Source organism: Eumetopias jubatus, unplaced genomic scaffold (genome assembly GCF_037043125.1).
Source record: "Eumetopias jubatus isolate StellerSeaLion01/CBP00866 unplaced genomic scaffold, mEumJub1_p1.0 scaffold_2, whole genome shotgun sequence".
In the NCBI taxonomy this organism is placed as follows: Eukaryota; Metazoa; Chordata; class Mammalia; order Carnivora; family Otariidae; genus Eumetopias; species Eumetopias jubatus.
Window position 1 is genome coordinate 15652235 of NW_028274808.1, and position 13847 is coordinate 15666081.

The 13847-nt window shown below is 46.3% G+C and overlaps 1 long non-coding RNA gene across 1 annotated transcript in view; it reads right to left on the reverse strand.

The window, feature by feature from the left end:
- Nucleotides 1-10147: 10147 nt before the first annotated feature.
- LOC114206184 (uncharacterized) overlaps nucleotides 10148-13847 on the reverse strand; it is a 33216-nt gene continuing 29516 nt past the window's right edge. The window contains exons 3-4 of the long non-coding RNA XR_003608573.2: nucleotides 13019-13289; nucleotides 10148-10350 (exon numbers count right to left, since the gene is read on the reverse strand). This is a non-coding gene — a long non-coding RNA (uncharacterized LOC114206184). The remainder of the gene's footprint in view (nucleotides 10351-13018; nucleotides 13290-13847) is intronic.

Consider the following 13847-nt stretch of genomic DNA (forward strand, 5'->3'; position numbering starts at 1 on the left):
CTGTTCTTCCCGCTCTCCACCCCGTGGAAGGGCAGGAATTCACTCAGTTTCCAGGGCAGCCGGGGGGGGGGGGGGGGGGGGCAGGCAGAAATGACAGCATTGTCCCTTGTGAATTTGGAAACCTCTCTGCTCTCTCTCTGCCCTCCCTTCCTTCCTCTCTCCCCCCCCACCCATTTTTTCCCTGTTCTTTCCTCTTTCCCTCTTCCTTTTCCATAAGGTAAAATCAATTTATTCCATTAAAGTGTTTCTCTCTAATTCCCACTTAATTTTCTAACATCTTGACTTTCAGGGGACACTCTTGCTATTTTATATGGCATTTCTCATGATTTAATGTCTATGAGCCAGTTTCTTGATAAGCCAAAGAAAAAGGGGCTTCCAGGTATCAATGACCTAGCTTTACCCCGCCGCCCCCCTCCCCCCAAAAAGTGGCCTGGTGCTCTGCGCTCCTTGCAGGAAATGAAGAGCTGAGCCTGGAATGCATGTAGCTATCCAGCAGATCAGAGGTGGCCCCATGCCGTTGAGGATTACACTGTAGTCTGAAAAGGTCTTCTGGCAAGAGAAGGCCCCTGTCCTTGGCCTGACCTGGTGCCCTGCTGAAGAAGCTGGAGGGAGGAGACCAGACTGCCTGTAGGCTGCTCGGAACCAGCGAGGGATCAGACTCTCCGGGGAATCTGTGAGCTGAGACAGATTCACCCTCAGCCGGGCCGTTAGCACTAGGCGGCTTCCCGGGCTGCCTTTCCAAGCCTTCTGCCTCAGTGTCTCTGGCCCTCGTTGTTCCATCATCTCAGCAGGATCACCATTTCAATCATTGATATTGGTGACTTTGGTATTAGTGAGCCTTTAAAAAGCTTTTTGGCTAGCCCACTCCCATTTGGGGATCTGACACCTCTGCCTTGGACCCATCGGTTGGCAGGTATTGAATAATGCACACACTATTTGGTATTCTGCCTTTTCCCCTTGACATTGTTGTGAACATTTCCTCCCCACTATTTCATAGACTTCAACATTGTTTTAATGGTTGTATTAGAGCACATCATGAGATACCTTATGATGTATTTGTTCCTTGCTGTTGGACATTTAGGTTATTTCCAGATTTTCACAACTAATGCCTTGCTAAGTACTAGTGTCACAAAATCTTTGCAACCATTCTTTTAAATATTTTTAAAATACATATGTGATAAATGAATACATGCTCTTGCCAAAAACTTAAAACATTTACAGATATGACCAAAGTCCCCCTTAATGACCAATCTGGTCATTATCACTCTCTTTTTTTTTTTAAAGATTTTATTTATTTATTTGACACACACACACACACACACACACACACACACACACAGAGCAAGCACAAGCAAGGGGAGCATCAGAGGAAGAGGGAAAAAGCAGACTCTCTGCTGAGCGGAGAGCCCGACAGGGGCTCAGTCCCAAGACTCTGGGATCATGACCTGTGCCAAAGGCAGACGCTTAACCGACTGAGCCACCCAGGCACCGCTCATCACTATCACTCTTATAGGGATAACTACTGTAACTCGGTAGTGCATATCCTTCACGTTTCTCAATGTGTTGACATCTATGTCCATGTATCTAAATGAAGCATATGGTGCTAGATGGTTTTTTATTTGTGAGGCAGGGAATGGTGCACAGATGCTATCATGCTATCTACAGTCATTCAACAGACTCTCTCTCAGAGACATAGCACAGGACGATGGGCATCCCTCTCGGGAACTGCTGTGTAGGGTCCCATAATAAGGACTAACCACAGTTCGTGGAGCTATTTCCTTATTGCTGGGTATTTGGACTCTAGTTTTTTGCTAGAACCAGCAATGCTACATTAGATCTTTTCCTCATGCACACAGGCACGTGTTTCTCTGGAGAGATTGAGAGACGTAGAATTGTTGGATCATAGTGGAGGCACATGTTTTGTTTTCACAGATACCATCAAATTGCCCATCAGGGTGGCTGCGCAGTAACCCTCCCAATAGAGATCCAGTGAGGGCCTATGTGTCTCACAACCCCAACCACGCTTTATCCGATCACACTTTGGATTGTTGCCACCCTGATTAAACATGGTATCTTACTGTGTTCTATTTGCACTTTCCCTATTTCTAGTAAGATTAGGTATGCTGTCAAGTTTATTGGCCATTTTAGTCACATTCCTGAAAGTGTAGTTGCTGGGTCAAAGCATAGGCAGTGTGTGTGTGTGTGTGTGTGTGTGTGTGTGTGTGTGTCTATATTTCCGGAGCTATGTATTTATGTATGTGTCTATCTCTTTAAAGGTTATGGGTTTTTTTTTCCAAAATGCCCTTCTGTGATAACCAAATGTATACTCTTATTACAGAATATATAAACTCTATTTTTTTTTCATACTCTCTACAGCCCTGAGTTCTAAATCTGTTGTTTTTGTTCAGTTTGACAATTTGGTAGGTAAATATAGCATCTTATTTAGTTTAAATTGCTTTCATTAAGAGTAAGGTTTTCTAATAAGTCAATCAGAGAAAGACATGTATCATATGACCTCACTGATATGAGGAATTCTTCATCTCAGGAAACAAACTGAGTGTTGCTGCAGTGGTGGGGGGTGGGAGGGATGGGGTGGCTGGTGATAGACACTGGGGAGGGTATGTGCTACGGTGAGCGCTGTGAATTGTGCAAGACTGTTGAATCACAGATCTGTACTTCTGAAACAAATAACGCAACATATTTTAAGAAAAAAGAAAGAGAAGAAGATAGCAGGAGGGGAAGAATGAAGGGGAGTAAGTCAGAGGGGGAGACGAACCATGAGAGACGATGGACTCTGAAAAACAAACTGAGGGTTCTAGAGGGGAGGGGGGTAGGGGGATGGGTTAGCCTGGTGATGGGTATTAAAGAGGGCACATTCTGCGTGGAGCACTGGGTGTTATGAACAAACAATGAATCATGGAACACTACATCAAAAACTAATGATGTAATATATGGTGATTAACATAACAATAAAAATTTAAAAAAAAGAGTAAGGTTTTCTACTTTCTTATAACTTGGGCATTTTATATTTCTTTTTTGTGTGAGTGGCTTATTTATTTCTCCCGTTTTTGTGTGGGACTGTTCATCTTTCTTTCTGGGTGGATTTATAAGAACTCTTCACAAGCCCTAAAGATATTAACCTATGTCTGAGGGTTCAATAGGGTTGGAGAGTTCAATAAAAATAATCTTAATATATTAATATATAATACATTAATATATTAATATGATATAAAACTATACATAATAATATAAATTCCTCACAGTATAGTAAGATTTTGCCATGGAAGGGGCCTCTGGGAAAATCCACTTGGGGGAGTAGAGCCCCTCAAACAAATACATATAACTTTTTAAGAAGACTGTCCTCCTTCAGTCTCCACGTTGTCTCCTAATGTATAAGGCTGGCTGAGATAGTGTCATGATAAAGTGGCGAATTTTGAATGCTTGAGTGTGATTAGGCTCCAGATGTTCACAGCTAAAGGATCGGTAGGTGACGTAGGCCAGGTCGTCCCAGGTCCCGAAAGCCTGGCCACCCTTTACAGCAGCCAGGACTGCTTGAGGCCCCAGGAGAGGCCCCAGGGCTGTGTCTGCTGCCACACAGGCTGGAACACGTGGCCGCCACATCGAGCTGGAGGGGTAGCTACAGCCCTTCACTTCCTCTTTTGGCAATTAATCCTCCCTTTCTCCCCACTAGAGAAAGTTCGCCTTGATCTTGTTTCTTGAAGGGCTCTATTTTCTAGCGAAAAGCTCACTCGATGAGAAGTTGAAGAACCTATCCTTGGTCGTAGCTCTAGAACCAGAAAGCGAGTTGGTCATGAAATGCACACAAACAGTGGACAGTCCATAAACTAAACCTAAGGCACACTAGCGACCTTGTTTTGCAGCACAGACTCTAGCCTAGAATCATCCACCGCGGGTTCAAACCCCAACTCCAGCCAGAAAGATCCACAGCTCTGACACAGGACCCAAGTTTGAAGTGTCAACTCTCTCATCTGTAAAATGGCAGTCATGTTAGTACCTACTTTAAGGCAGTTGTGAGGATTAACTGGGATCTTGGCCCAACAAATATTTTATGTGTAATGTTTCCAGTCATTATTTTTCCATCTATTCTCAGAAGAGAGTCAGATCTCTGTGTGTGAATTACACTTTCCCAGGTAGTAAGACGGGGCCAATTAGGGCATATAAATTTCTTCTGAAACACCATAGTGATAAAGGAGTCTGGTATGGTTAAAAGGACCTTGTTTGTCCTGGGTATGACACTAGGTTTTTTAAAAAATCTCCCTCCGATTGAGGAGTCTGGCAAGCCTGGATTAGCCAACAACGGTTACTATGGCTGCAAAGAGGAAGCAGAAAGACCTCACAGCAGTGTTTACTGAAGAAAAAGGAGTCCGTGGCTCTGGGAGTTAACTAAATGTGCTTATGTCCTTGAGGCCAGAAGACAGGAATGACTGCAAAACATGAAGAGAAACACAGCCATGCCCCTTCCAAGGACATCCCAGAGTGTCCTCGGTGAGCTGACAGAAGCCCTCCCTGACTCCATCAGGATTTCCCCACACGGAAATGGTGGCAGAGGTCTCCTTTCTTTAACACCTTGGCTGATTTTCTGTTTTAAGTTTCACCATGTCCTATAGTCGTGTTTCTGCTCTTGGAATTTGAAGGATGCTTCTTCACATGAAGTGAAGACGGGTGATTCACACTGGCCCAGATTTCTGGATTAATTGCAAGAATTGGACAGAAAGGGGGAAGGTTTCATAAAGTCACTGAGGCCTCCCTGACCTGTTTAGGGCTGTTTTCGATGATGGTTGGTTATGGCCTGTAAACTGGAGATATTGATAGCTATTAAGGAAGCATGATCTTGAGTTGGGCAGATTTGGCTTTGAATTCTCTCTCTATACATTAGAGATCATGTGACACCTGTTAGTTATTTAATATCTCTGAGTCTCAAATTTCTCATCTGCAGACTGAATATCACACTTACACCAAAGGGTGTTGTGAGGACTAGAGGTGACATAGATAACAGTGAGCACAGTGTGTGGAACACAGTTGTATGACGTGGTGGGCTAAATAATGACCGGCCCCCCAAAATGTCCACATCCTAGTCTCTTGAGCCTGTGAAAGTTGCCTTGCTTGGCAAAAGGGACTTTGCAGGGGTAATTACATCAAGAATCTTAAAATGGGGCGATTATCTTGAATTATCCAGGTGGGCCTGGTGTAATCACCCTTGCCTGAGAGACATAGGAGATCAGAAGGAGCAGTAGGAGGAAGTGATGTGACCATAGAGGCCGAGACCGAAGACCACAAGCCAAGGAATGCAGACAGCCTCTAGAAGCTGGAATAGGCAAGGCAGCGAGTCTCCGCAGAATCTCCAGAAGGAGCCAACCCTGCCAAAACCCTGACTTTAGTCCCATGAGACGTACCTGACACTCTGACCTCTGGGACTACCAGAAGATAATAAAATTGCGTTGTTTTAAGTTACTAAGTTTGTGGCAATTTGTGCCAGCAGCAGTCAGAAACTAACACAATTTCCTACAAACGGTGGTTTTTATTATCAAGCACAATAACGTGTGTTCCAAATGTGGAAACATTTTTGAAGATTGTACATTGCCATATGAGGATGATTATCATCAGTGTCCCTATTTTATTCTGCTCACATTTAAATCAACTCTACTGCTTCTAAACTGTGTATTTCAGTTTTTTCCTCGCATTCTATCCATGGATGCCAAAGTTGTACCACCATCCTTTTTCACCGTTTCCCAAGAAGACGTACATCTTAAGAGACAGTCAGGGGTAGTCCATGCCCACAGGGATGTAGACTACTAACCTCCACCACTTGTAGTTTTGTGCCACGTTAAGACTCTCCAACTATATGATCTGAGCAGGAAGAGTGAACAGCATTAATGAATAGGGGAAGGACAAGAAGGTACTCAAGTAGGCAGTGGTGGAGACTGCCAAGACTCTCCTAAAATCCATTCTTCCCGTATTCTGTGCAGATTTCTACCTGGGGAAATGACTACCCAAATAGGGAATACTACGTATCTCAGACTGCCTTGCAGATAGGTGTGTGGTCACCGACTAAGTTCTGTCTAATGAAATGAAATGGAAATAGAATTGGCATACGCAGCTTCAAGGAAATGTCCTTAAAGGGAAGCTCCATGCTGTGCTGCTTTTCATCTCATTCCTGCTGGCTGGATTACAGATGTCATGGTCACCTCCATCCATCACACAGAAGCCAAAAGTTGAAGATGGCAAGATAACAGAAGGACTGCTTCCTTGAAAATTGTGGAGTCAATAGACTGTGGTCCAGAATTGTCTGTGTCTATACGAAAAATAAATATCTATCTTGTTTGAGTAGCTGGATATATTTATCTGGTGATGGAGGGAATCAGTCATTGTAATCAAACCAAACCTTTACTCTTACAGGACTTATCACAGAACTTATTATATGGGACTGTTAGTCGTACCACTCCCTGGTGAAATAGAACTTCTGGCAGAAGCCAACAATATTTTTATCAAAATCAGGGAGGGAAAGAGAGGGCAGACAAGAGATTGAATTATGCCATAAATAAAATCATGATTTTCCTTAAGCGTAGGTAAACTGAAGTCGATGATGGTGAGTCCTGAGACCTGACGAGTAGTTTGGAAGATCCAGTGGAGGAGGAAATGAATGAAAACTTGGAGGAAAAATTCGAAGACTGAGGAATACGGAGGAAAAAGTTAGCCTTGAGGATGATCCAGGAGAGCAAATATGTGTGCAGATCTACAGTCTCTTATCTGAAACCATTGAAGCCAGAAGAAGTTTAGGAATTTAGATTGTTTCAGCTTTTAGAAATAATACTGAATGTTCTATATATTTTTATGTAGGTATATTTCTAGGTATATATGTATTTATATTTTTATGTTTATTATATGTTTTCACATACATTTTACATTATATATATTTATATCATTATGGTATGTACCCTGTAACATCCCCAGGAGGATATGGGAAGCACTCAGAAATCAAACATTTTCAGCAGCAAAATACGTGGAATATTCACACTAGTATTTTTTAATGACTTAAAAACAGTTTCCTAGCATTTCAGGTCATGTTTTTCCAATAAGTGTGTTTGCTGGAAATTTGTTTTTTCTCACACACACACACACACACACACACACACACACACACACACACCCCAAAACACCAAAGGTACTTTAGATAAGGGACTGTGAGCCTCTGTTAGGATTTCCAGTCCAAGGGTGTCCTAGGAGAAGAGATAGGGAAGAGATAAAGATTAGAGGGAAATTGTCCTTGGCTTAAAGAAAGGCTGAGTCTGTAGTCCGAAAGAGTTGATTGAATACATCCTATCTCATGTATTAAATACGTACATGTGTTCTGAGCCCAGCAGTGTCCCTGCGTGGGGCAGGCCGTGGGATTCTGAGGCCCAGGCAGTGAGCGCCTGCAAAGCAGAGCACAGAGGGGGACAGCTGCAGAGGGAGCTCTCCAAAGATCTGCAGAGGGGTCACCCTGGAGACTTTGCTGGAACACTGATGAGAACTTGCCTGCGAAGAAACTGGGCCAGGCTGGAGAAAGGACCGCCCGAAGGGAACAGGATTGTACTGGCCACAGTCCCGCCCATTCGGTTGCAGTCAAGAGCAGAGTAGTCAAGACAGAGACTTGTGACCCCAAGCCTAAAGTATTTACTCTCCAGCTTTTCACCGTAGAAAAAAATGTGCTGCCTTCTGATGTAGGGGATAAAAATAGAATACTTCCGAATTGAAATACCTGGGCTCAAAGCCCTTCTTCAACACTGTGTGACCTTGAGTAATTCACTTAGCATAACCCTCAGTGTTCTGTCTGTAAAAATGGGCATCATCTGGGCACCTTCCTCGTGTGTTCGCACAGAGACTGTGAAAGTCGAAGGAAGCAAAAGACTGAAAAAAAGCTCGGAACCATAACTGGCATTAAAGAAAGTGAAATGCATCAATGAATAGTTTTGTAAAGGTTCAGTTTTCATTGAGAGGCAGACAATTCTCAGTTGCTTTGGGTTTTCCCTCATAAGGTCAGCGATGTGACTTCCTAATCCCAGCTATTAGTTCTCTCTCACCCCTCCCCTATCGTGACTAAAGGAAGTGGACCAAAATGAGATTTTTGGGGGGCTATTTTTGCAAGCTCTGTGTATAGGAAAGTTTTAAAATCCAAATTCACATAGCCCCTGACGCGCCGGCCTTAAACTGGATCAAAAACTTCCCCAAGGTGGAGAGGATTTCTTTACCTCTTGGCCGCTTCCAGTGCCAAGCAGAGGGTCTTAGATTCAGGCACACTTGATAAACGTTTGGGATGGGGGAACGGATGGAGGGAGGGAGGGAGGGAGGGAGGGATGTTATACATCATTTCACTGAGGAAATACCGGGAACAGTTTTTCTGTGAAGTGACTACACGAAAGGAAAAGCACCAAGTTTGTCTGCCTTGCCTTGCCTTTACATTGTCAACAAAGCTTAAGTTCACGGTTCATACCTCTTTGTGGTATTTCTGAGGAGGTCGTCTTGATTTTATTTGTTATTTATCTGTGGTTTCAGAGGCTGAGGACATAGAATTCACGACACATTGTCATTACTGGTCTGTGCAAGGTCTTTCCTTTGATTATTTATTTATTTATTTATTTATTTATTCACGTTTACCTGCTCACTTCTCCATAGATAACCATTGGAATATGTTTAATGATGAATTTTTATTTGTGCCGTTTTAAAAGAATGTGGCTTTATGCACATATTTTTTTTTAAAGATTTTATTTATTTATTTGAGAGAGCGAGAATGAGAGAGAGCGAGCGAGCACATGAGAGGGGGAGGGTCAGAGGGAGAAGCAGACTCCCCGCTGAGCAGGGAGCCCGATGTGGGACTCGATCCCGGGACCCCAGGATCATGACCTGAGCTGAAGGCAGTCGCTTAACCAACTGAGCCACCCAGGCGCCCTATGCACATATTTTTAATTTACCTGAAGCCAAGTGTGTCATGTATCTCTTGCTACTTCTTACTCTTTTCACTCAGCACCGCCTTCTTCAGACCCAGACACGCTGTCACGTGTACATCCGTTCCGCTGTTTCTAAGCCCTCCACTGGGTACTTCCACACATTCGACTTGCTGCTCCCTGTGTGTTGTTTCCCTAAGGTATCGCTGAAAGTAACTTGCCAGTTTAACCAATCCTGTTTCCATAGTTTGCAAAAAGGCGAGGCACTCGATCTCCTTGACCATGACTGGACTAGGAACGAGCCCCTCGGGGAAGGGAGGTCAAGAAGGGGTCAGCCTGGGTATAGGAGCCAGCACTGTTACCCGGGTGTCCTTGGCCCCCCGCCTAGCCTCTCTTGTTTTCTCACCTGCAGCAGAGTCAATAATCCCTGCCCCACCTATCTCACAGGGCTGATATGAGGCTTAGGGAAACAATAGGTGGAAGAAAAAAAAAAGTCTTTGAATAGGGTTCCTACCCACATATAAGGAGTCAGCCCTCACGGTCCCTTCTTTAGCTGGCACCCAAGCCCAACAGGTGACTGGAAAAGCAAATGCACCCACCCCCGTGCCACAAAGAAGCATCTCTCCACTCTCAGGGTTATGCAATCAACGAAGCGTTCCGCCCTGGGCGCCCCTCTTGTGTCCCTTTAGTCACACACACCCCCCTCCTCAGTGTGTGACCTTCCTGGGGCTCCTCAGGACTGTGTGCGTCCCCTCGGGCAGTCAGTCCCAACCCCTGCTTCCTCTTGATCTTCTCCAGTCACCATCTCCCTTCCTCGTATGCCTCCCACATTATTTCCATTCCTGTGTTTACTCTACAACCTGGTGTCTGGGAACACAGGCCCCTCCAGGTTTCCATCCCTAGGGACAGGCCGCAAGAGAGAGTCCTGGCTGCTTTTGTGACTATTATCTTAAGCACTTTTGCTCAGTCCACTTCCACATCCCCTCCCCAGAAACAACAACAAAAGCCTGGGTTCTATGTCTCCACCAAAACAGTGCCCAAGAATGTACCCAGTGTAGGCGTGGGCACAGTCTGCTAACTCCTTTGTGCAAAGACCAGGAGCAGTTTCCGGGGCGGGGGGCGGGGGGGGGGGGTGGTCCGCTCTGCTCCAGGCAGAAGGATTTCAGCCAAAACCCACTCAGCAGCTTTTCCTGACCAGCCCCCTCTCTCACTCTTGCTCCCTTCTCGAGAAGCCCTCCCCAGAGGACAGGAGCTCTTCTGGCCTGGATGCTTCCTCTGTGCCCCCCACTCATGTTTGTAGCATGGCCATTCGTATGCAGGATGATTGATGGGTCAGCAGATCCATTTTTTCCTATGAGACTGTGAGCTTCTTGAAGGCGAATGCGGGTCACGTCACTCTGCCCAACACCTGTGAGATAGTAAATTTCTGTTGTCAGAGCCACCTTGTTTGTGGAACTTTGTGAGGGCAATTAATACGGGTGGCGATCATGTCTTTATTTCCTTTTTTTTTTTTTTTTTTTGGCCACTGCATCTATAGAGCTCACTACATATTTACTGATAGTAAAATTTGTACTCTGGAGAACGAAGAGGAGCTGTGGTTCCTGTACTTGAAGCTCTCGTGATGTGATTGAAAACACAGAGAAGGAAGGAGACCATTCAAAGTACGTGCTTGATGCCAGGTCAGAGACATGGGCCGTCAGACTGCTGTGGGTGCCAAGCCCGTAACTCAGAGAGGGTGGGTAGTGCGGGGCAGCCATCCCAGAAATCTCCCATAGCCGGAGCCTTGAAGTACGAGTTAGTCAAGTGGAGAAAGAGAATTGGAACAAACAGAACAAAACCTAACAGCAAGAGACAACACGGACTATTCGTGGACCTGTGAGATAAGCTGGAGCCTGATCACGAAGGGTTTTGTATGACCTGCTGAGTCTGAGACCCCAAGAGTGAATTTAAATAGGGGAGTGACTTGCATGGTCAGGCATGAGTTCTAGAAATTTCTCTCTGGCAAAATGAGGCTAGATTACAGGGCGGTATGAGTCATCACCAGGAGGTTCACTGCTCTTTGTGGACATTAGAATTTGTAAGAGATCTTTCTTTATCAGCTCTCAGCCTCAAGGGGAGGCCGCACCCCCAGGGCTGGGTGTGGCCGAGGAAAGCTGGGAAGGTAGATGCATGACCCCGCAGACCAACTCCTGTTTTGTCCTTTTAATGGGCAGTAATATGTCCTCACCAGATGTGTTGGACTACTATTTTTAATTCCAGACAATCCCCACCCTCCTAGAATCTGCCTCTAATTCTTGGAAGTTGGGATAAAACCACATGTTTTTCATCATTCCGCAAAACCACTAGCTCGAAGCACGTAGTTCTGTGACATTGGGGAAGAAGCTGTGGACATCTGTGTTGTGTTTCTGTTCCCATTTGTATTTCTTTGGTATATTAAAGCAAAATTGCCCCAGGCTATAGAGACCATGAGGGAGAATCAGAGGGCAGACTGGATCCTGAAAGGATACGGTGCCCCAGACAAACCATTCCCCGGTGAGGACAGGAGGCAGAGGAGAGGCTCCAGAGCCCAGGCCATTCCCTTCACTGCATGACACACATATGGGGTCCAATCAAAGTAAAATCTATTTTGGTCCTGTCGTCCTGGTCTCATCATTTTTGTCACCTCCCAGAGGACATGTGGTGGCCCTGAACGCTGGGCTTGCGATGGGGAGGATAGCTGGCTAACAGACCTCATCGTGCAGGGCAGGGGAGAAGAGCCCAGCGGCAGGGCCCGCTAGAGGCCGGGGCACGTCTGCACCCGTCGCCAGGCCTTCTGCATCCCCCAGCCCTGTTCCAGCCTGGCGCGGGGCCCCGTGGAAGCCAACCGGCCAGACACGGCCTCAGCACCGCAGGTGTTGGTGCTTACAGTACTCATCTGCCCCAGCAGACCCCAAATGCCACAGGATTCATGTGCTGACCCTCAGATTACGATAGGGGCTGGCGTTGACATTTGCATCAGCATATGTTAAGGCAGCCCATGCACGCCTCTGTGGGTCCTCCTTGTGCTGGCCCTTCAGAGGCCCCGCAGGATAGCGGCAGAGCAGGGCGGCCACCAGTTGGGGGGCGGGGGGTAGATCTTAACTGCATGGAATTCCCCTTCGGTTACCGATGTGTTTTGATGGCCTTTCCTTTCGCTTCCTCTTGGAGACTTCTGAGCGTTGTTATTACTGATGCAATGGACACCTGTGTCACTCTAACATGGCTTGCATTGCAGCAATGGGAGGCTTTGTCCCACGCCCAGAGGGGCACCTCACACAGGTGAAAGCAAGCGGAGCCCAGGCAGTGCCACACCCCGCCGCCACCCGTCAGGCCCTGGGAGTCTGCTTTGCCGCAGAAGCTGTTGGAAGTCTCACCCTTGCCCACCTCACAGGACGTTCGGGAGAATTCAGCAAGCCAAGTATTCTAACTCCTGGGAGACTGAAAAGGAAGGGAGAGGGAGAAACGGGGCCCCTACAGGTCCATTTTATTACTGTTGTCAGGGACAAATATATAAACAATGTATGACAGGAGAGTGTTGCCACAAAAGACTCTCAACTTCAATGTAATAAACTTGCAAAGCGGTTTAAAAAAAAAACAAAAACTGAATTGCTATCAATATTCCAATTGAGATATTTCACATTAAAAAACAATCAAGATTTCCATATCCTCTTGAATAAGAAGACATGGCAACACTCAGCCCATTTATCTGAGCGTCAGCAACCAGCTCCAGCTTAGAAGCAGCTCTTCCCTTCCAATGGAGCCACGTTCTCCAATCTGCCAGAATCCCACCCGGTCTCTTTGAACGATTCCTATCGCTTGCCTGGCCCCTACAGGCTTTGGAGTTGGTGGGATCGTGCTTACTCAGTGGACCCCAAAGATCCAATCTGGGGAGCGCTGGGCCAAACAAAGCCCATTCTGCTGACATCCAGTCCTCCGCCTGGGGTGATGGTCCTGTCTGCTTGCCCTTCCTGCAGAAGGCCGCTCTTAGCTTCCCAGCCCTTATGAGCAACTGCTCAGAGGATCCTACAGCCGCACAGTAAGAAGAACCAGCCACTTACAGTCCAAACAGTACTGTGGGGTTTCAGTGCAACTCGCTCCAAGTCCACATGGAGCCAGGAATCATTTCTGCCCTCTTCGTGCCACCTTCCGTCAGTGCCGCCAAAAAGGGGGCAATACCAGGGCCCCGGCACAGCACACAGTGTTCCATCTGGTTCATGGCGAGGGCCTGTGTAAGTGGGAACAGTCTGCCCCAAAGGCACACTTAAGTTTAATCTCTCTCAGGGAACGCCTGCTTGCAATTTTTAAGGGGTCGGTTTTCCAGATTCTTTCCTATAAAGTTATTAAAAAAAAAAAAAAGACAAAAAACAGAAGACTTTAGATTTAGCCCCTATTGCCATCGTGTCATGTATTCTGGTGTTTGAGTAGATGGCAAGGTGGAGCGTGATGACAAATACTAATACTTCAGACCCCGATAATCAAAGATGGTGGGAGAGGGGATGGTTCCCTTAACACTAGAACATCTGGCCTACTCTGGGCACGAAAGGGACCATGAACGAAGATGTACTTAACTTCCGTTTACATAGATGCACAGTGTGTCGCTCTTGCACGACCTTGAAATATTAGCAAAACCACGAAAAGTTACCAGCTTTGGGAAATCCCATGTCTTCTCTAGTCCCGACTAAGAAGGGCAGGTAGGCTGGGCCACAGGGTCCTGCCCCTCCCCCCTCCCCCCCCCCCCGGAGGTCTATTGGCCTCAAGCATGGGCTGTAGGGAGAAGCACCTCTCCCTTATTTTACAACCTGGCCCAAGGGTAGGCATATAACACAGCGAAAGCTAATATCCTCCCTCCCATTGCCCCCACCCACCTTACCTCCCCACTCTACACAG